Consider the following 23,787-nt stretch of genomic DNA (forward strand, 5'->3'; position numbering starts at 1 on the left):
GTAAGATACAGAAATGAATGAATAAATATACTCATGTGCCCACCATTTCACACATTCATTCATTTCCCTACTTTTGTCTTTAAAAATTGCATTTTTATTTACAACACACAGTGTGTGTGTGTGTGTGTTTATGTTTTTGCTCATTAAGGCTACTACTCAAATCAATCATGGGATGTTGGTTTCACATAAAATCAAAGAAGATAATTCTTATTTTTCAATGATCCGAACACCACATGCTGTGTGGTTCTATTCTTTTGGTCAACTGAGTTAAACAAAATAAACTTGATTTTGCTTTCGATAAGTGAAAACAATATACTGATATTGTTTTAAGGTTATATACGGACTAGCATCCGTTTGGTATTGTTTGAGGTGCTGTGTGGATCAACCATGGAGATATTCATACACTTTGAATATATGTTTCAATATAGACATGGACAGTTGTTTCTGCCGTTCTTGCATCGCTCGCTAAAGGTATATCTAAACTCCTCTTTGTGAATTTATTAATTGACAATTATTAATGGTGTAATTGGATCTTGTTGGGATCGTTAATCGTGTGAATGTTTTACTTGAAAGTTTATAATAAAATAAATGATGTTTATTTTAAATTAAATAAAAGATGTTTATTTTAAATTAAATAAAAGATGTTTATTTTTCATGTTCCGCTGCATTTATAAAATTTAAAAGTACCCACGGTTTTCTATCAGAATGTGAGTCCATCCGCATAAATACTACCATCACGAGAATAGCTTGATTCAATCACAAATGAGAATTGTGTAGAAAAGCTAGCAAGCTCATTTGAAGCTGAGAATTGTGTAGAAAAGCTAGCAAGCTCATTTGAAGCTTTATCCGCAAGCTCATTTGAAGCTTTATCCCAAAGATGAAGCGGTTTGGCGTATGTCGCCCGGCTTGTTTCCTCAATTGTCTGATCTTGAAGCAATTGGATTCCGTTGTTGGAAACAGAAATATCACCCACACTAGTATGCCTGTGTTCAGATTTGCTGTATTGATATTTTCGAATTCAAATGAGATTGGTGTTGCATGAGGGATTAAAACAAAAAGAATGTATATTGAGATGAACATGATTATGGAAATGTGATACAAAGTTGTGGGATATGATTGGCAGTCTGTTTAATTTGCTATAAGCTTTATATTTTACACAAACCACTTGTTAACACGTCCCTTTCAGCATTATTGAGACGTGTTCTTAACCAGGTTATTAGCGAAGAATGCCTATAACGTTTCACCCTAAAAAAGAAAAACTTTAATATGCCCACGCAAGACGCAAGCGGCTTGTGTATGGCATGATTTTTTGTCACTCCTAGAAATTTTTTGGTCATGATTGCAGACACCGGATACTCCCATTCGCAAACGATTTGGGTATATGAAAAAAACCTGTTACACCCAATTCGCAAGCGATTTGCGACTAGGCCAAAAACCGGATACGACCATTCACAATCGATTTGCGAATGTCATGTGGCCACTAAACTTTGAAAGTCATATATGTTGATCCTTTGTTCTAATTTAGTCACTTTTTTTTAACCATGTATATTTTTGAGATCTATCTGTTTGGCAAAGTATCAAAGTCCCGATTTCTTTCGAAATACAACCTGATATCGCTAATCGCACATTTGTAAGGCAAATCAGAATATAAGGTTGAATATAAAAAAATTGGGACTTTGACACTATGCCAATAGATATATCTCGAAAAATACACGGTTTAAAGAAACGATGACTAAATTTAAGAATCTTCATATCTTTATTTCGTGTGTTCCCCGGAGGAATTCGATCTCTTTAATCTCGGGAGGAGAATCATTGATTTGACCGACAGACTACGTGAGAAATACGAGATCTAGGTAAGCCGCTACATGTTCTCCCTTTGGCCTTGAAACCTTTTAAAGTTTAGAAGCTACTGACCGTTCACAAATCGCTTACAAATGGGTGTATCTAGTGTTGGTGCATAATGTTAGTCCCCGAGCTCATTATAGTAGACGATGTGTAATTGTCTACGAGTTAATACGCTTTAACGTTTCGTTTACACACCTGGAGTGCAACCGCACGGATGCAACATGCATCCGTACGGGTACAAAGGGCAACCGCACGGTTGCATCCTGCAACCACACGGTTGCAGGTGCTGAATGTATATTGAGGTCAATTCGGGTTCAATGTTAGGATTACGTATCCTAAACCTCTCTAAGTGTTGGACATATGTCGCTCGGCCTGCAAACTTTGTCGAATCGTTACGTTTGTTTTCTGGGGTCACCTGGATTCCTTCATCGGATGCATAATCTCCTCTTTCAAATGAAACATTGTATTGAATTTTGGACTAATATCTGTAAGATTGAAAGAAATTGAAGCTTCATAAGGGATTAAGACAAGAAGGAAGCATGCAGTAAACAAAGCCATCACAAACGAAAACTTGCTTAACAACTTTCCAGCTTTGGTAGCTAGCTACGTTGTTGTTTACCTTTTTTATTTGGTTAGGCGACAATTCACATTTAAGATTAACATTAATGTTAATGTTAATGTTAACATCAAGAAAAGAAAATTTTGATTTCAGGTACTATATCTCACTAACGTGCTCGGTTGAGTCAACTTGAAAAGGTAAAAGTATATTTTTTTAAAGTATTGTCCCCCTTAATGCTTTTCCATCTCATCTTTCATTATTGCATTTTTTTCGTATAAAATTTTTCCTTTTCTTTCCCATATATTTCTAACTTTTACATGTTCCCTCTCATTAAATGATTCTCTTATGACCATTCAGGCTTGCCTCACCGAGTTGCCCAATGAAGCACATTATCCGAGTTTAATTTCTGGCTATGCCAAATTGTTCAAAAAGGAAGTGTGACTAGAGGGTGCACATAATGCGCAATTCACCCGGTACCAGGTCTCGCGCTCGGGAGGGCTTGATTACCCGAGGTTTTACCTATGGGGGAGCCAATGTGCTCGTTAATAGGAGAGTGTCCTCGCTTACCCAAAATGAATCTCTTATATATATTTATAAAAAAGTATAGAATAAAATACAAATATGTAAATATTGAATGAACGTTTTATTAAAAAGATAGTAAAAGATTACACCAACTTAAAAATTTGCCTAAGAAACATAAAGACCCACATTAGCACGCTGAGACTTCCCTACATGTATCCCGATTGGAAAAACGTGAATGTGAATGTCAAGATTTTTTAAAACTTATGTGAAAGACATATGAAATGAACTTACAAAGAGATTTGCAATACTTTTTAGAATTGCAAATTAAACAACTTGATGATGGAATTTTTATAAGTAAGGATAAATATATCAAAGATATGCTAAAGAAATTTGGTTGGACCTGTTTAAAAGATATAGGGACCCCAATGGCAGCATCTATTAAAATAGATGCTGATCCCAATGGTGAACCAGTCAATATCACTGAATATAGAGGTATGATTGGATCCCTACTTTATCTCACAACCAGCAGACCAGATATTATGTTTGCCACATGTCTCTGTGCCAGATATCAAGCTGATCCTAAAGAGTCACACTTGCTAGCAGTCAAAAGGATATTTAGGTATCTGAAAGCTACTGCTAAACGTGGTCTTTGGTACCCCAAAGATCAGGATTTTGAGCTAATTGGGTATTCAGATGCTGATTTTGCAGGGTGTAAAATAGACAGGAAAAGTACTATTGGTGGTTGCCAGTTACTGGGTGGTAGGCTAGTCAATTGGACGAGCAAAAAGCAAAATACTGTATCCACATCTACTCCTGAGGCAGAATACGTCTCTGCTGGTAGTTGTACTGCTCAAGTACTGTGGATGCAAAGCCAGCTGAAAGACTATGGTGTTCATGTTACAAAGACTCCAATCTACCGTGACAACACAAGTGCAATCGCTATCACCAACAATTCTGTGATGCATTCAAGAACAAAGCACATTGACGTTCGATATCATTTCATAAGGGATCATGTTCAAAAAGGAGATGTGGAGCTACATTTTATTTCAACAGACCAGCAGTTAGCAGATCTATTCACAAAGCCCTTAGATGAGAAACGTTTTAACTATCTCATCTCTGAGCTGGGTATGCTTGAACTTTAAATAAAAGACAATTTTTGTTGGTGTGCTGGCTCGACAACATGTAGGGCAAACCAGTAAGTCATTTTTGTTAACTTACTGCCTACATGTAAAACACTCAGTACAACAAGGTCTTTTATACTTTGGTTACTCAAAATGTTTTTAATTGAAATAATAAATAGCTCACAAAATTAATTGATTCCTTAAATCTGAAACTCATTTACTCCCAATGATTTAAATTAAATTCATGACATATTAAATGTAAGAAAGTATTTTGTATTTAATACAAAACTTATTTTGTGGTTTTTAAATCATTTTTTTTAATTAAAACCTGCTGCATTTAATACTGAATGGGAGGTATGAGTGTTCAAGCCGTATATACGTCAAATCAACAGTCTGTGTCCCCTCGAAAGTGTGCCAGTCTGTCACATCTGCCCACGCGCCTGCTAATAGCAGTTGTCTTTTTCTCTCTCCTGCCTTTTTCATCCAATCACAACGGTTAAAAGAGTGTTTTATCTTCCATAATAACCTTCGGTTATTCAGTTTTCAAATTCACACTCCTCTCTCTAAAAATCCCCAAATCTTCAAATCAATTCATACATCCATCTTCTACGAAATCATTAATGGCAGAAAAACAACAACATCAATCACCACCTACTACAAACCAGCCAGAGGAGCAACAACCACAGCAACAACAACCGGTAGAACCACAACAACCGGAACAGCAACCACCACCGGTCATCGAAGAACAAGTGGTGCAGGGCCCGTTGTTCAACCTGCACCCAAACCTTATTAGGGCTGCAAATGCACCTGAACACTCTTCCATTCGCCTATCGCGAGGCAATGCTGCTCATGCCCTTTCAATTCCCAAATCCAAAGACAACATGGGCTATGATACGCTTATCGATTACATAAGACAATCACCACTGGCTCGAGCTATTACCGGCATACCTTCTCGTCTTTATCCGGCCTGTTTGGCCAGATTCTGGTATACTGCCACCACGGCCAACACTCAACAGAACGTTCCATGTATTCGTGGCATGGTGACTGAAACCCTACCCTGCTCCATCACTGCTGATGCCATCCAACGTGCTCTCCAATTACCTATTGGTCCATTTGTTAATTCATCAACCAGTGATGAGTTTAGAAGAGAAGTACTGGAAATTATAGGGTTTGATGGACCAGTGGCTCATACGCCCTTATGGAAGCAGATGCCACCTCTGTGGAATTACTTCTTTGGCTTGCTGACTCATTGCATCAGTCAGAAGTCCGGGAGCTTTGATTAGTGCTCTGAATTTGAGCCGAAGATTGGTCACGGGATGCTGTTCAATCGAAATATTGATTATGCCGGTGAAATTTACTTAAGGCTAAGGGAAATGGTGCTTGCACCCAAACAAACACACTTAATCCCCTTTCCAAGGTTTTTGAGCCTTGTTTTTGAAAATGAGCTGGGTGAAGCTTACCAGCAGATTGCTGATGAATCATTTGACCTACCTCCAAAACAAGGGGGAATGCCAAAAGATGCTCCTGCTGCTCTATATAATGCCTTGACACCAGGCATGCTTGAGTATCTTGCTGCTCGAGGTGGAGTGAACCAACCGACTGTCTCTGGTGCTGCATCAGCTGAGGGGGAGGGACCTCAGCGAAAGCCAGCTGTAAAAAGGAAGAAGCCAGCTACCTCAACTAGTACAGCCACCATCTCACATACTGGTAAAGCAGTAGTTGTATTAGAATCTAGTGCTCTCTGATCATAAAGAACAACCCTAGTCTTATATACTGACTTCCCACTTCTAGTATTGGAATCCGTTGCTTAACTATTTCTTGGTAACATGCAAATCTAAACGTGCAAAAGCTGGCTCCAAGCACACCACATGGGAGATTGCACCAGTCTCAACTGCTGCTCCTGCAAAGGATGTGACTATGGAACCTGGTGCGTTTCTAGACCAAACAGCAGAAAATTCTAACTTAATTAAAAATCTTTTACCTGATGACTTGAAAAATGAAAGTGGAGTTAAAGGTATAACCTTGGCCCCCAAGCTAACTGGTTTTAAAACTAGTGTTAAGAAGAGTAGCAACCCATACTCTTCTAGCCAGACACTTCCACATTTTTCTAAATTAAACTTAATGCTATATCCTCTGCTGACAGTACAACCAGCAGAGCACATACCTGACCCCCAAAGCAAACTTGAGCTGGGTCCTCATCGTGTTGAACCAGCTCAGGATACTGTACAGCCATTCTGTTACTCGGATCATGATAAGAGTCTCACTCCTACATCATTACCAGCCAGAACTCTTACACTATCTGGGTCAACATGTGTTGCCAATGAGTCAGCAGAGTCACATCTGTACTTACAGACACCTTATTATGTCTCCTTCGAAGGGCTGACCAAATCACCAGTCTGTCCCCAGAGACCAACAACAGATGCAATTGTTGAGTCAAATTTATTTGGTTCTACAGTTGTTAACATAAAATGTTCTATTGTTTCAGTTCTTAGCAGGGTAGATGAACAGGCAGAGGGGGAGCAAGTTAAATATGTTATTGCTCCTACTCATGAGATTGCTACCTATGCTACTGGTGTTGGTGCTACTGTTTCTCCTACTGGTGGTGCTGATGCTGGTACTGTTGCTTCTATAGCTGCTGGTGATATTGCTCCCAGTATTGCTGCTTCCACTACTGAACCTGAAGTGGAAGATGAAATCATAGTAGATCCTCCTGTTCTTAAAAAGGTAATTAACAATATTGTCAAGGATGTTCTACTTGATGAACCTGTCACTGAACCAAAGGGTGCTGATAAAGCTGCTGATTCTGCTGCTGTTTCTGCTGATGCACAGAATGTTTTTGTGGATGCTAGTACTTGTGCTACTTTTCCATCTGATTCTAATGTACATGATGTTATCATGGATGCTGGTACAAGTGCTACTTTTCCATCTGACTCTGGTTCACAGGGTAATACTGTTCTGGAGGGTCTTGATTTTGTTAATGCTGGCTATGTTGGCTATGTTTCCAAAGAGCCAAAGATGGATACTGCTGCTACTAATGTTATTCCGGATGTTTCTAATCTTCAATCGCGACAATTTATTACTATGGATTCCACTGGTAATCTACAGGTTTCTGACTCAACACCGGATACATTCTTTAAAGGTGCTGCAGATGCTGCTTCTTCACTTACTGCACAGTCACCTACTGCTGCTACTGGCTCTGCGGAACCCATTTTGGATGCTGGTACCTCTGCTACTGCCAATACTGACTCTTCTCAGGTTACTGTTTCTGCTGAGAAGAAACCATATGTGTGCCAGGTGCCAGATCCTGATGAAGTTGTACCTAACTTCATCTATCGGGGAGCGTCTATCACTCCCAGAGTTGCTCTGCTGGTGGATCAGCTAACAACTGATCCTCAAACTGCCATAGTCTCAGCCAGCAAATTGCCTCGCGAAGAGCTGACTGAACTATTGTCTCAGCTTGATCGACCAGCTAGAGAAGAAGTTTATGAGAGGCTGGCTACTTTAGAACAGATAAGCGAGCAGCCATATTATCACTATTTTGGCATGGCTCCAGCTGCTTCTCCATGGCCTGGTACATGGAGGCCTTTCAAGTTCATCAGAGATCCCTCTACTGGTAAATACATTATGCAGAATATTCCTGATTCGCCGGTACCTTCTGATTCATCAGCTTCTTCTTCTGATGGTGATGCTGATAAAGGTACTGGTAAGGATGAACCAGTCACTCATGATAATGTGACTGGTACTAAAGACAAACCAGTGGATCTCACCGATGATGCTGTCAATGATGCTGACAAGAATACCAGTGGTTCTAAACCTTCGGGTGAAGGTAGAAATGATGGTGATCATGGTGACGGGTCAGATTCTGACCTTCCACATCCACCACCCCACGGAGGTAGTTCTGTGTTAGCTGCTACTGACTACCCCTCAACCAGCTATGCTAAATTTAATGCTGATGAGATAGCTGACATCTCCACCCTGGCAGTCTATAAGACACTCGCCGAAGTTACACCTGATCTACAAAACACCATTCGCACTACTATTGTTGATAGTGTGACTGAAGCCATACGTAACGTTGGGTAAGTTACCACTTCCAATATTGAAGCCCAGCTCAGACAAGTATGTGCCTTTGCAGATCTTGCGGTGGATGCCATTGTCAGACAACATGAAGAGGAGGAGGACTTAAAGAAACGAATCATCTCTCACAATGAGTATACTGAGGATATTACCCGTCTTCAAGCTGATTTGGACGCTGCTAATCGCAGAATTCTTTTTCTTAATGAAGAAAATACGGTGCTACATGAGAGATTGGATTCGCAGGAACAACAAATGGCTAACATGATTCCTGCTTCTGCCTATGTTCAAATGGTTGAAAATATGCAATGACTGGCTACCTTACAGGGTGATGTTAGGGCCATTGTTGAACAGATGGCTATGGGTGTTGCAAGGAATGAAGTTAGGTCTTCCAACCTCCTTCTTCGACAATTTAGCGTGGATCCTGGTGCCCATCTTACTCCTGAAGTTGCTGACTGGAATAATTTTTCATTCTCTGTTCCAGATTCAGATAGTGACCTTGATGCACTGGTCTCCCCTGTTCACCTTTCTGCCCCTGCTGATGACAAAAAGGGGGTGAAGAAATCTAAAAAGAAACTCAAAAAGAGAAAACAATCAGAGGGGGAGCATGAGCATGAAAAGGCTCCAAAACAACCAAGGAGGGATGGTGATGGTGGTGATGGTACTACTGGTCAAGACTCTGGCACTAAGCCCAGCAACGCTCATACTGAAGCTGGTGTACAGGCAGCTGGTGAATCTCAACCCAGTGTGTCTGCCACATCAGTGGATGATATTGGTTCTGGCAGTAAGCCCAGTGATGTGTCTGCATTGGCTGTTGCTGAAGCTTTTGTTGTCTCTCAAACTATTGAAAGAAGAATGAAAAGAAAACTGGAGAGACATCAGAAGAGACAGCAAGAATTAAATGATGCCTTCAATGTCAAATGGGATGCCTATGTTGCTCGTAAATGCCACAGAATTGAGCATAGGAGATGGATGACCCAAAAAAGAGGGACATTGATGATGACCTGATTGGCATTGATAAATTCAAAAAGGATGCACGAAAAAAAAAAATGCTAAGTTCATGGTCAAATACGACAAAAAGAGGGCAAAGCTGTATGCTGAGCGAGCAGTCAGGATCAAACGGATGAGTCCTGAAGAAATGAAAGATTATCTTGCATCTACTGAGTCAGGGGGAGGAGTTAGAGCTGACATTTTTATGAAGTGGTTAGATGCTATGTTAGAAACCAGCTCATCTTCTCGTCCAACATCTTTTGCACAGCCAGCTCCACAACAAAAGCCAACAGACATAATCAATATTGATGATGATGATGTTCAGGGGGAGCTTCTTGCTATCGTTCCCTACTTGCCTCCACTTGAGCCAGTATCAACACAAGAACCATCAGATGAACCCATGCCCATTGATAAACAAAGGGTGAAATCTGCTCCTAGGGACAATCAGCCCCTAAAGAAAGGACCCTTATTTGAGGCAGCTGATGAAGATACTGAGGTGGTTGTACCAGCTGATACTAATCGGTCAGTTGGTACTAAAGACACAGCAAGGAGTGCTGTGAATGAAGACCCAGCCAGAAGTGTGCTGCTGGGTGTTACAAGTGTTGAAGACCCAGCCAAGGTGGTTGAGCTGGGTGTTAATCAAGATGATGATACTGTTAATCCTGCTGACTTTATAGTCTGGGGTAGTAGAGATCACTTACTTGTTCAATCACCTATCTCTCCCCAGACCCTCACTTATTTTAACAGAACACAGGATAATCGTGTTAATTAGTTTTCAGTGAGTTCATCTGGCATAGGTGAATCAATCATGTATCCTCCATCTTCCCCAAAATGTCATGGTAAACACAGAACTTGGGAAGATGATTCAGTTACCCGTGGTGAGCCAGACTTATTTAAAATGAATCCAGATGAAAGAGATGCTTACAGGCTGGAGATCACTGTACAAGAATTGCATGAGCAAAGACAAGCTGCTATTAATGAAAGGATACGCCAAGTTAGGTTGCTGCATCATCCCCTTGATCAGCCACTCTACATCACCGCCTTGACTTATGGCATTGAAATTAGTGTATACTTAAACAACAGTGGTCAAAGGCTCTCTACTGATGAGGAGAAAGCTCAATTTCAAGAGGCTCTCCAGCTGGGTATGGATCTAAGGGAGTATCGTGCTGCCCTTAGAATTGAAGAGGGTAGAAAGATGATTGAAACAGCAAAATCCCTGAAAATCACTGCCGACGATTATTTGTTGGGCCTACAAGCTGAACATTAAAGAAGGGAGGCTGCTGATGCTGAACTTGCTGAGAGGGTAAGGCTTCAGGACATAGAAGACAAATTGGCCACTGATAAAAAGCAAGAGGCTGAGTCCCTAAAGTTAGCCAAAGCCATTGTCAAAGAACAGGATAAGGCACTTGATGAGATGGAAGCTGCTGAGAAAGCACCTGCTACTGCTCCTATAGAATTTGTCCGTACCATTGAATTTCGTGATCATTATTATAGGAGTAGGTATGGTGATGTGATGAATAAAAGATCCAATCCCAGCAGGATCATCAAAGTGAACAGAGGGTCAAAAAGAGCTTTCAATGTCATAAAGGAGAATAAGGTTCAAGAAAGAATAAACTATGACGAGTTAAGATCCCTAGGATTTAGTGAATGGATGGAGATCTTGGAGTATTTTGTTGGTAAAGGTGAAAGTGCTATAAAAAATACACTTAAATCTGAACTCCAATAGCTCTTCAAGAAAGCAACAAGGTTTGGGAATGCACCAGTGGTGAATGTAGAAGAAGTCATTTCTCAAAAGCCTAAAGGAAAGCAATCTACTGGTGAAGGACCAACCGGAAGAGGCCCCATCATTCTACCTCCTCATATCCCTATATTTGACCCTGCTGATGTACCTTATCTGTCCCCTGAAGCCTGGAGAATCAAACAAGAGGAGCTATCTGAAGAAGAACGAGATAAAGATAAAGATAGATAGTCTCCTATGTGCTCAAATTGTATCTTTTGTTTAATTCACTTTTCATTTTGCTGTTGTTGTAATTACTGTACATACTTTGTTGTAATGAAAGTGAAATGAGTTTATCTTCAAAATTATATCAAATTATAAGATATGGGTAACTCAGCAAAAGATCCCAAAAACAAACTTAAAAAACGGACAAATTTACTGCCTATTTTTCATTAGGTCCCTCTGTGCTGACTTTAGTGTTTTCTCTATATGTCATAGGTTTTGTCATCATCAAATAGGGGGAGTTTGTTGAGTCCCCAAAATAATTAAGGATTTAATTATGACAAAACTGTAATTTATATACACTAAAATGTTATGTGCAGTCAGCACAAGTTTGTTTATGTATAGACAGCAGATATTGTTGTGTCGAGTGTTTAGTTTGCTGCTCAGTCTACCAGCACAAGGTAGACAGTGTTCTTCAATCAGCACAGGATGTGTACTCAGCAAATCAAGAACATGAAGTGGCTCAGCAATGAAGAACCAGCACAGCTGGAATGCAGCTTACTACACAAGACATCTATGCTCCATTATAAGCATAGTAGTTTCCCGAGTGGTCTACATCTATGGTACTATTCAACAGAAGTCTAAGACAAAGTTGAACAGAAAAGGACACGCGTCAGCGGCTGACAAGTGACCTTACAAGACCACGTGGGAATGCAGAAGTTTAACGCATGTGCAGACATGGGTTATACATTGTCAACACCTAGGGAACACAACATTCTATTTGTATAATCAAATAGTGGTGCCAAACCGAATTGGGATGTTCCTACAAATAGCTACCAAAGAGGAAAGAGGAGAGCATGCTCTCTGATATAGTTGTCCCCACAAGTACAGACATCTTATGTACCAGTGGACAATAGAACCATTACACGGATAATAGGACTACTATAAATTGTTGTATCCACTATTGTAACAACTAGTGGTGTGGGTTTATTTTTATAGAGTCAAAACGTGTAATAGCTGTTAGTTAACCTCTTAGCTATAATCTAGGTAATCTGTATCAACCAACTATCATTCCGCCAAGGATAGTTGTGATTCTTTGTGATTCAATCAATAAAGAATAACTGTTGAAAATTACCTGTAACTCTATTTATTTGCATGCTTGAATACTAATCGTGTTTAACTGTTAAGTTATTTTAAAAATAATTGTATTCACCCCCCCTCTACAATACTCCTGATGTTATCAAGGGACCAACACGTATACTAAACCTCTCTAACTGTCATAACCGAATCCCTAGTCGTCTAGCACTCTTGTGGGTTGATCTTAATCATCCTAAAGTCAATTAATAACTTAAGATCATTGTTTGTTTGATTGTTTTTGATATAAAACCCAATATCGAGTTATTTCGCATTCGATATTGAAGATTAGATCGTTTAATCCTATTTACACGATTCTATAAGTGGTATCAGAGCTGTAGGTATGATTAATCGATCGAATTTTGTGTCAAAATCATTTTTGAAAGTGTGGGTTTAGTGTTTTTGCAAAGAAATCACCAAATCTTAATTTGTTTACGTGTTAGTCAGTGTTTTTATTAGTAATAGGTGTTAATTGTGACGGCCCGAATTTTTTCGTAGATATATATGAGATTAATATTTGCATAAATAAATGTTTCCAACATGATAAACAATCAAACTTGTTAAGACTTGAATATTTGAAACGAGTTTTATATAAACGTTTGACCACCCAGTTTGTCTGACGATTCACGAACGTCATAACTTGTAATAATGATATAATGGTGTGTGTGTGTGTGTATTTATATATATATATATATATATATATATATATATATATATATATATATATATATATATATATATATATATATATATATATATATATATATATGATATTTGAGTATCTCATTAAGTATATTTACAATGGGTTATATAATAAATTGAGACTACTAACTTGTAACGACCCGACCAAAACCGTTATTGACGGCGCCGTTAACTTAGGTCCCGTTGCGTGGTCGTAGTCCCTATATGAGACTCGTTTGACCTAAATCATGTCGCATTCATTTGAAAGGTACAAGACTTGCAAGTTTAGTTTACAAAACCGTTCGACAACAAGTCTAAGTTTACAAAAGTCATAAAGTATGATTTAAATAACTCGCGACATAATTAGTTTAAAATCACAGTTGCTATAAATAGCGTAAGTAAGTAGACAAAAGTTTGAATCCAAAAGTGCTATCCCTAGCGTATGCATGCATGGTAGACTCCAATCAAGTAATCAAAGAGTGCGGAAGCATGTATCAAGTAGCCATGTATAAACCTGAGAAAACATAGAAGGATCTGTCAACGCAAAAACGTTGGTGAAATCATAGGTTTAAGTAAGTGAGTAAAGGTAAAGTAAGTCGAACCACAAGATTTGCAAAGTTGAAATAATAGTAATACATTCTAAAAGTTAATATTCACGAGCACCCAATTATCAAAGCTTAACGTTCCGTCCGTTGAATACCCCATCACTTAGTGCTAGAACAACACTGTTCCCGAAAATATATTTCATTCGTAAACGGTAGCGAACCGTTTGAATGAGGGTTTGTCAAACCCATATGGCCATATAACATAAGTTCTCGCTTACACCATCTGATGTAACTAATGATAATCGGATTGAGGATTTTCGTTCTAAACTCGTATGTAGAATGTTTGTTTTCCCATTCTTGTGTTCACTTAGTTCAAAAGAATCATTTATGTTTTCTCATCCCAAAAGTAAGTTCAAAAGAGTAAAAAGTGGGACTATGATCTCACCTCGAGTGCACGAGTATAAAGGTACTTCAACAAGTAAACGTGTGCATGAAAGTTGCTTAGCCTTGACCTAAACAAGTAAGTTATATCAATTAACCGGTTACGACACAAGGTCAGGTGAAATGTGTTCAATTAGTCCTATGGCTCGTTACGACTCGAATAGTATAGCATGTGAATCACGTTGTCAAGTTTCATGCAAGAATCAAGTATAAAAGCATGTTAGAACGATTGTAATAAAGTTTGAGTTGACATTTCAAAACCTTACCATTAGAAAGGAAATCTTATTACGTTTCCAACGATATTTGATTCATCGAAAACGGAGTTACGGTCAAAAAGTTATGGCCAAAACAAGTTTGCTGAAGTTCGGATGAAACAGGCAATTGTCACGGCGCGACAAATTGCTCCGCGGCGCGACAAATGCCTATGTTGAAGGTCAGAAAGCTTGAAAAACATGTTCTAAAATCACCCTTTGGGCCACGGCGCGACAAATTGCTCCGCGGCGCGACAATGGCCGTGGCCTGGTCCCTGGCCTGTTTCACTTGTTCAAGGCTTGGTAAAATTTCAAACAAACGCAAAACTCAAACCGTAAACAATTAGAAAGCGTATCTTATACCGTTGGAAAGCTCTTTTGACAAGGAACACAACTAAACATGTTTCATCAAACAAAAACAATATTTTCCATAACCGATTTCTCGTCAAGTGATCATTTAAAAGTCCATTTTCAAAGTTTCAAGTTCATCAATTGCATTTTAAGTTTCGGGAATCCAATTCACACATATGATATGCCGTTTTGAAGGTAATGAAGCATACATTACTACTAAACACTAACAATTAACATTCCATGGCATTTAAACATCCAAATGTTCATGTCAAGAACTATCAAACCCTAGTCAAACATCACAAAATCATTAATCGGGTTTTTGAAGTTTTCTTAATCAACCTACACATCCAAACGAAGCTAGTGATACTAGTAACACAATTAAAACATGCACTTTAACAATCTAACAACATTAACTCATCCAAAATCAAGGATTAAGCAAACCCATTTCAAATGTTCAAACTAGTTACTCAAAACAACGAATCGAGCAAACAAAACATATATTCATGTTATACACGAGCCATAGACACTAACTAACACCATTTCAAGTCAAAAACACGAATTTATAGAAATCTAGAGTTTTTAGAAAGTTACCCAAACGAGATGAAGTTGGTATCAAATTGTAGAGGATGAAGAGAGGATTCCAAATATGTAATTTGTTTTGAAGTTTGCTTCCCGATCCGGATTTAGATGATGATTTATGTTTGTGTTCTTGAGAGAAAAAAAGAAAGAAAGAAGGAAAAAGAAATGGATGAATGAGGGGTGGAGGTGGTGAGTGGTTGACTAGTCAACTACTAGCCACCTCTTTGGTCAAGTGGCGGAACTAGTCCCTCAAGTTTCAGAGCGGGTGCGGGAATTAACCAAACGAATATTTTTAAAACGCAAGTTAACGAGAGATGTTATAATTAAATGACGGAATTATTGTGAACGTTAGTCAACGGAAACTACGAATTTAAATAACGAAAGGTATTATTTAAAAGAAAAAGACGGTGTTAAAAATAAATTTAACGGAAAAAGGCGGGATGTTACATTATCCACACCTCAAAAGAAATTTCGTCCCGAAATTTAGTTGGAAGTAGTAGTCGTTGAATCTTCCTCGAGATCTTGTGTTGCCAATTCTACGAATGAGGGAGAAGTACGTTCTAAGGTATTTCAACGAATTTTGACGGTCGGGATCATGTGTTGTTTTAAGGTTTGGCTTCACGATTTATGGTTTCAACCGGTCCTCCTAGGAAGTGAGGGTTATCGTCGATAGTGAGTTCATCAAAGGAGATAACAAGTTCTCGTTTCGCAAAACACGTCTTTGAGTTGATACATCGAATGTAGGATAAACGGAGACCCAAAATGAGTCGGAAAAATCTAAACGGCTAGCGACGGGTCCAAAACACCCCAAGAATTTAAAGGATCAAAATATCGCGGATTTAGCTTCCTACGTTTTTCCCGAAACGGATTGCACCTTTCCAAGGTGCGACTCTTAACGTGACGCGGTTTCCCACGTGGAATTTGAAATGTTTACGTCTAACATCGGCGTAGCTCTTGGTGACAACGAGTCGTGTTGGGTCTTTCTTGGATATGGATAAGTTTTCTCGGTCGCTCATGCATAATCCCGGTCCCGGTGAATTGGTCATCGTTTACTTGGTTCGTCAAAGGAGAATGGCGTTTCCGGTCACATGTGGTTTCAAAAGGTGTGACGTTAAAACTCGAATGAAGATCATTGTAGTACGAGGATTCGGTTAAAGGAAAATACTTTTCCCAAGTAAATTTGAAGTTGGTAATACAAATTCGTATTATGGTTTTCAAGACTTAAATCGTATGTTTGTTCGGTCCGTCGGGTTGTGGATGGTACGCGGTACTCATGTCTAAACGCGGTCCCGAGGCTTTTTGTAAGGTACTCCAAAATCTAGAAGTGAAACGAGGATCTCGATCCGAAACGAAGTATATCTCCACAAGATATATTTTGAACAAGTTTTTGTTTCTCAAGAATTTCGCGCCGCGAAAGATTTATCGGTTTTCGAAAACGTTCGTCGGGGCAAGTTCTCATCGGTTTCTGAAAGAAAAACGTTCGTCGGAACTATTCACCCTCGAGGTGAATACTAGTATAACGTGGAGAGTCTCTTCCCCCATTGAGAGTTTAGAGTAAAGATTTCCTGAACCGGAAGTACGAGTGTGATGAGAGAGAAGTTTCCGCCTCGGTGCGAGCATAACGAGTAAATCGTAATTAGTCAATAAGACTGTGCGAGGACGAGATAGTATACACGTGTAACATACGGTTGAAGTCGAGAGGAATCGGTAATTCATTCGGAAGCATAAGTATAGTTCGACAAAAGTCGAAGGGGTGTCCCCGGTATGGTTGTTATCAATTTTCTCGGGGTTTTCGGATGTCCAAACATGAAAGGATGAAGTCATGCACATGGCACATGGTGGTGTTTAGGTTGATCGAGTCTAACCACCATCACGCGTCACTAGAACTTTGGTATGTCTTACCGTAATATAACCACGTTGATCGAATGTCGTTATATTACGCTAACTCATACCTCCATTCCCACATCACTCCATGGGTTCAAGTTCGTGTCATCGCGAAAATCTAAAATGAACAAAATGTAACGACGTCTCAAACGTGACTCGTATTAAATCGAAATAGTTTCTACAACTCTAAAGAAGCGTTTCCCCGCGGGAAGAGTATAAATGATTGTTAACGTCAAATCGGTTCGATTCAAACAATAATGTATTTAGGTATGAAAAGAGTAACGAGTCATGATAACAAGTAGTACGCAACCGTAGCGATAAATAGTGATGACGATACTCATCTAGAGTAGTGATGGTAGTAACACTAAAAAGTAGATAGTAAGAAACACCAGTGGGAAACCGATAGTAAGTTGAAACGGTGGCAAATAACAATCCGGGAGACAGAGTTCCCGAACAAGTATGACTAATGAAGTCGTCGTCATCCATACGTGTGTGAATCATGAATTTACGTGTGTTACCAAAAAGTGGCGGAATACGAGTTCGTATGACGAAGGTTGGGTACCATTAAAAAGTTTTCCTAAGAATGATTCAAGTATAATGCACAAGTAGTCAAGTAAGTGCTATCTATAGCAAATGTATGTCAGAATGCAAATGCTAACTATCCGGTTGTAGTCTAGACTCACTAATGCGTCCTAACGACTCTGTTAGACACACTAATGCACGTCCTAGTTCCCTACAACCAACGCTCTGATACCACTTGTAACGACCCGACCAAAACCGTTATTGACGGCGCCGTTAACTTAGGTCCCGTTGCGTGGTCGTAGTCCCTATATGAGACTCGTTTGACCTAAATCATGTCGCATTCATTTGAAAGGTACAAGACTTGCAAGTTTAGTTTACAAAACCGTTCGACAACAAGTCTAAGTTTACAAAAGTCATAAAGTATGATTTAAATAACTCGCGACATAATTAGTTTAAAATCACAGTTGCTATAAATAGCGTAAGTAAGTAGACAAAAGTTTGAATCCAAAAGTGCTATCCCTAGCGTATGCATGCATGGTAGACTCCAATCAAGTAATCAAAGAGTGCAGAAGCATGTATCAAGTAGCCATGTATAAACCTGAGAAAACATAGAAGGATCTGTCAACGCAAAAACGTTGGTGAAATCATAGGTTTAAGTAAGTGAGTAAAGGTAAAGTAAGTCGAACCACAAGATTTGCAAAGTTGAAATAATAGTAATACATTCTAAAAGTTAATATTCACGAGCACCCAATTATCAAAGCTTAACGTTCCGTCCGTTGAATACCCCATCACTTAGTGCTAGAACAACACTGTTCCCGAAAATATATTTCATTCGTAAACGGTAGCGAACCGTTTGAATGAGGGTTTGTCAAACCCATATGGCCATATAACATAAGTTCTCGCTTACACCATCTGATGTAACTAATGATAATCGGATTGAGGATTTTCGTTCTAAACTCGTATGTAGAATGTTTGTTTTTCCGTTCTTGTGTTCACTTAGTTCAAAAGAATCGTTTATGTTTTCTCATCCCAAAAGTAAGTTCAAAAGAGTAAAAAGTGGGACTATGATCTCACCTCGAGTGCACGAGTATAAAGGTACTTCAACAAGTAAACGTGTGCATGAAAGTTGCTTAGCCTTGACCTAAACAAGTAAGTTATATCAATTAACCGGTTACGACACAAGGTCGGGTGAAATGTGTTCAATTAGTCCTATGGCTCGTTACGACTCGAATAGTATAGCATGTGAATCACGTTGTCAAGTTTCATGCAAGAATCAAGTATAAAAGCATGTTAGAACGATTGTAATAAAGTTTGAGTTGACATTTCAAAACCTTACCATTAGAAAGGAAATCTTATTACGTTTCCAACGATATTTGATTCATCGAAAACGGAGTTACGGTCAAAAAGTTATGGCCAAAACAAGTTTGCTGAAGTTCGGATGAAACAGGCAATTGTCACGGCGCGACAAATTGCTCCGCGGCGCGACAAATGCCTATGTTGAAGGTCAGAAAGCTTGAAAAACATGTTCTAAAATCACCCTTTGGGCCACGGCGCGACAAATTGCTCCGCGGCGCGACAATGGCCGTGGCCTGGTCCCTGGCCTGTTTCACTTGTTCAAGGCTTGGTAAAATTTCAAACAAACGCAAAACTCAAACCGTAAACAATTAGAAAGCGTATCTTATACCGTTGGAAAGCTCTTTTGACAAGGAACACAACTAAACATGTTTCATCAAACAAAAACAATATTTTCCATAACCGATTTCTCGTCAAGTGATCATTTAAAAGTCCATTTTCAAAGTTTCAAGTTCATCAATTGCATTTTAAGTTTCGGGAATCCAATTCACACATATGATATGCCGTTTTGAAGGTAATGAAGCATACATTACTACTAAACACTAACAATTAACATTCCATGGCATTTAAACATCCAAATGTTCATGTCAAGAACTATCAAACCCTAGTCAAACATCACAAAATCATTAATCGGGTTTTTGAAGTTTTCTTAATCAACCTACACATCCAAACGAAGCTAGTGATACTAGTAACACAATTAAAACATGCACTTTAACAATCTAACAACATTAACTCATCCAAAATCAAGGATTAAGCAAACCCATTTCAAATGTTCAAACTAGTTACTCAAAACAACGAATCGAGCAAACAAAACATATATTCATGTTATACACGAGCCATAGACACTAACTAACACCATTTCAAGTCAAAAACACGAATTTATAGAAATCTAGAGTTTTTAGAAAGTTACCCAAACGAGATGAAGTTGGTATCAAATTGTAGAGGATGAAGAGAGGATTCCAAATATGTAATTTGTTTTGAAGTTTGCTTCCCGATCCGGATTTAGATGATGATTTATGTTTGTGTTCTTGAGAGAAAAAAAGAAAGAAAGAAGGAAAAAGAAATGGATGAATGAGGGGTGGAGGTGGTGAGTGGTTGACTAGTCAACTACTAGCCACCTCTTTGGTCAAGTGGCGGAACTAGTCCCTCAAGTTTCAGAGCGGGTGCGGGAATTAACCAAACGAATATTTTTAAAACGCAAGTTAACGAGAGATGTTATAATTAAATGACGGAATTATTGTGAACGTTAGTCAACGGAAACTACGAATTTAAATAACGAAAGGTATTATTTAAAAGAAAAAGACGGTGTTAAAAATAAATTTAACGGAAAAAGGCGGGATGTTACATAACTTAAGAGTTTCAAAATGATATATATATATAACATTTAACAACGTCATAACTCTTAAGTTAACATGTATATATATGTATTGTATTAAGATGTATTAATACACTTCTGAAAAACTTAAATACATATATCAATATACTTATACTCAACAAAGATAGCTAAACTCGTATTCGCATTCAATTTTCTCAAGAATTCTACTCGTATTCATATGTATTTTTACTCGTATTATACACAGCTTCTAGACGCATTTACCATTGGTAAATACACATCAAAATCACCACCTAATCAGCCATAATTGATTAGAAACATGTGGAAACCAACCATTTAACTTCTACCTTGATATTTATGCAAGAAAACTAACTATATATATATATATATATATATATATATATATATATATATATATATATATATATATATATATATATATAATTGTTATAGGTTCGTGAATCATATCGAGGCCAAGTCTTAATTTTTCAACGATTTGAAAAATCTTATCAAGTGAGTTATAGTCCCAATTTTACTACCAAATTATTTTGGGATGAGAATACATACTGTTTTATAAATGTTTTACAGAATAGACACAAGTACTTGAAAACTACATTCTATGATCGAATTGTTATACCGGATATCCATATTTTTGCTTGGTAGCGTAAGAATTAGTGAACTGGCCACTAATTGACGTGAAACCTAAAGATAGATCTATTGGACCTAACAACCCCATCCAGGGTATGGATGCTTTAGTACTTCAAATTCATACAGATGTGATTCCTGTATGTTGGGGATATTCTATATGCATTTTGTTAATGTCGGTTACCAGGTGTTCATCGTATGAGTGATTTTTATACAGACGTGATTCCTGTATGTTGTTTATAAATGAAATCTTGTGGTCTATTATTATGATTTATTATATAGGTTAAACCTATAACTCACCAACATTTTTGTTCATGTTTTAAGCATGTCTTATTCTCAGGTGATTATTAAAAAGTTTCTGTTGTTGCATGCTATCAAAGGTCAAGATTGGAAGTCAGCATGCTTGTGTTATATTGTTTAAACTGCATTCAAAAATCTCTGTTTGTAACATATTATTAACCATTATGTAATGGTTGAGTGGAAACTCTGTACTTTTAGATTATCGTTGGTGATAATCTATATTATGTCATTTAAACCTTTATCAATAAAATAAAGGTTATGGTTTATTTTTAAAATGAATGCAAGCTTTGAAAAACGTCTCATATAGAGGTCAAAACCTCGCAATGAAATCAATTAATATGAAACATTTATAATCGATATCAACGGTAGGGATGAGATCAGTTCCGGAACCGTACCGAAGCGTACCGGAACCAGTTAGTACCGAACCGAATTTGGGTAAAATAGAGAACCGAAACTGTACTGAAATTATAATACGGTACCGGTTTCGGTACCGGTACGGTACCGGTATTTTTCGGTTTTTTACCCACTTGGTACCGCATTTTTTTGACAATGGTTTAGATAATTCGAGTGACATGGTATGATGTATATACATATACATTATTTTCTTTCATTATATATGGTGTAGATTATCCGTTAAAAACAACATCATCATCATCCCTGATGTTCATATAATCGGTGTCTTCAACAAATGTATCTTCATCCTAGAAAAAACCAATGACGTTATTAATCGACAGAACTATCAAGGTCCTATCATGTGCATATATAATCATATATCATATAGTATGTTATATGATCAAAACATACTAGTAACTATATTATTTATCGATTGAACTACTAATACCTCAATTTAAACTCTTTAGTCCTAAACAATTTATATGTTTTTATCAAGCATCTAAAACTAATATTCTTGTAAAGTTATTCAAGCGATGGAGAACCTCCTGTTATATATTCTTCAACTAAGTATACTAAAATTAATAATCTTCACAATACATTAACTCTTCAGTCCTAAAACTAAGTATACTAAACCTAATATTCTTCAAATAGTATTTATAGTACCACACATAACTCAAACTAGTTACTACAACTTTCAGAATACATTAACTCAATTAAAACTGTAATAATTAATAAGTAAGAATTTCATTCCAAATATGTACAAACTTAAATGTACACCTTAGGTAACTAGGTTTTTTTTGTGTGTGTATGTTTTCTATTATATAATTCTGATATTCAATTTTATACTATGTGGTATGTTTCGGTACCTAGTACCGAATTCCCGTTTAATTACCGGAACCGTACCGAAAAATCCCGAAACCAAAATCAATGAATTCTAAATACCGAAACCGATAGCGAATACCGTTCGGTACGGTTTTCGGTACCGGTACCGGTTCGGTTCGGGATCGGTTTCGGTTATTCGGTCAATTTGCTCATGCCTAATCAACGGGGCATTTCATTAATCTCGTCAAAATAATTGCTTTGGACGTAAAAGAATCAAGCTTTTTAATCCAGATCGAGTGCTAGACCCCATCAAATCCAAAACTCTAATTTTGGTGCAGTTTTCTCCCCAGAATTCATCAAGAACACCACTATAAAGTTACACACTACAACCATACGGATACATCACCCGGTTACTGCAATTGTATGGATACATCCTTGCATCCGTGTAAAACCCACCCGTTTAACCTACGACCGTGTGACTTTGCAACCGTACAAATACATCTTATACCCGTACGGATACCTACCACAACCGTATAATACCTACCCGGTTACTCCTGAATTCGTGTAACCTTGCAACCGTGTTAGTACATCTGTGTTAGACCTGCATCCATGTAACTGTTGTGCATCCGTGTATTGCAACCATACGGTTACAATGACAGATCAAGTTGAAACTTCCGAAACGCAATCAGCTTTAGTTGGTGCCTCTTCGTCGGGTCTTCAGAAATTTCTTCAAACTGAGAATGAAATAGGGAGTACCTATAGAGTACCTAGGTTTGAATCTCTTGATGACTATGCTGAATAGAAACCTAGGTATTTAATCTCGCTGAATGGTATTGACTCTCGGCTATACAACTTCTTGAAGGTTAAATACATGTTTCCCGTCAAGGATCAAGGTGAATCTAAGACTCCTATGAAACTTAACGCAGTAGAAAGAGAGGACTACAATTTAGAATGTAAATCGTACAGTCATCTTACACAATCTCTCTCTAAGGAGATTTTGCATCAGTTTGAGACACATACGACTACATATGCAGTTTGGAATACAATTGAGAGTGGCGTTGAGGGTAGTGCTGAATATAGAAAGACTAAGGGTAAAGTGTTGAAGAAGGAATGGAAAAACTTTGCAGTCCAACCTGATGAAACTTTAGAGGCTGCTATTGCTAGGTACTGTCATTTGTTGACTGAGCTTAAGAGGTTTGATATTAATTTCACGAATAAGAAGATCGTGCAGTGTTTTTGTGAGGGTTTGCCTGTTAAGTGGGATCTAATCGTGCATCAAATTGTGCAATCATGTGTGATTTTGGATAATTCTTTTAGTAGTTTTGTTACTAAGTTGCAGGCTAAGGAATTTGAATTGCAGGAACATTTGAAAAAATTGGAAGTGGTTCAAAACCCTGTTGTTTACAAAGCTCCAGCTATTGGTTCAACGAATAAGAAACATGCACCTTGTCAGACAGCTTTCCCCTCCAACAATCAAAAATCGACATCTAGCTATGTTACTCCAGC

At 38.1% G+C, this 23,787-nt stretch overlaps 1 pseudogene; it reads right to left on the minus strand.

The window, feature by feature from the left end:
- The window catches only part of LOC139901660 (L-type lectin-domain containing receptor kinase IX.1-like), a 65,888-nt pseudogene extending 63,485 nt beyond the window's left edge, over positions 1-2,403 (minus strand).
- Between the last annotated feature and the right edge of the window lie 21,384 nt (positions 2,404-23,787).

The sequence above is a fragment of the Rutidosis leptorrhynchoides genome, chromosome 3, assembly GCF_046630445.1.
Source record: "Rutidosis leptorrhynchoides isolate AG116_Rl617_1_P2 chromosome 3, CSIRO_AGI_Rlap_v1, whole genome shotgun sequence".
Lineage (NCBI taxonomy): Eukaryota > Viridiplantae > Streptophyta > Magnoliopsida > Asterales > Asteraceae > Rutidosis > Rutidosis leptorrhynchoides.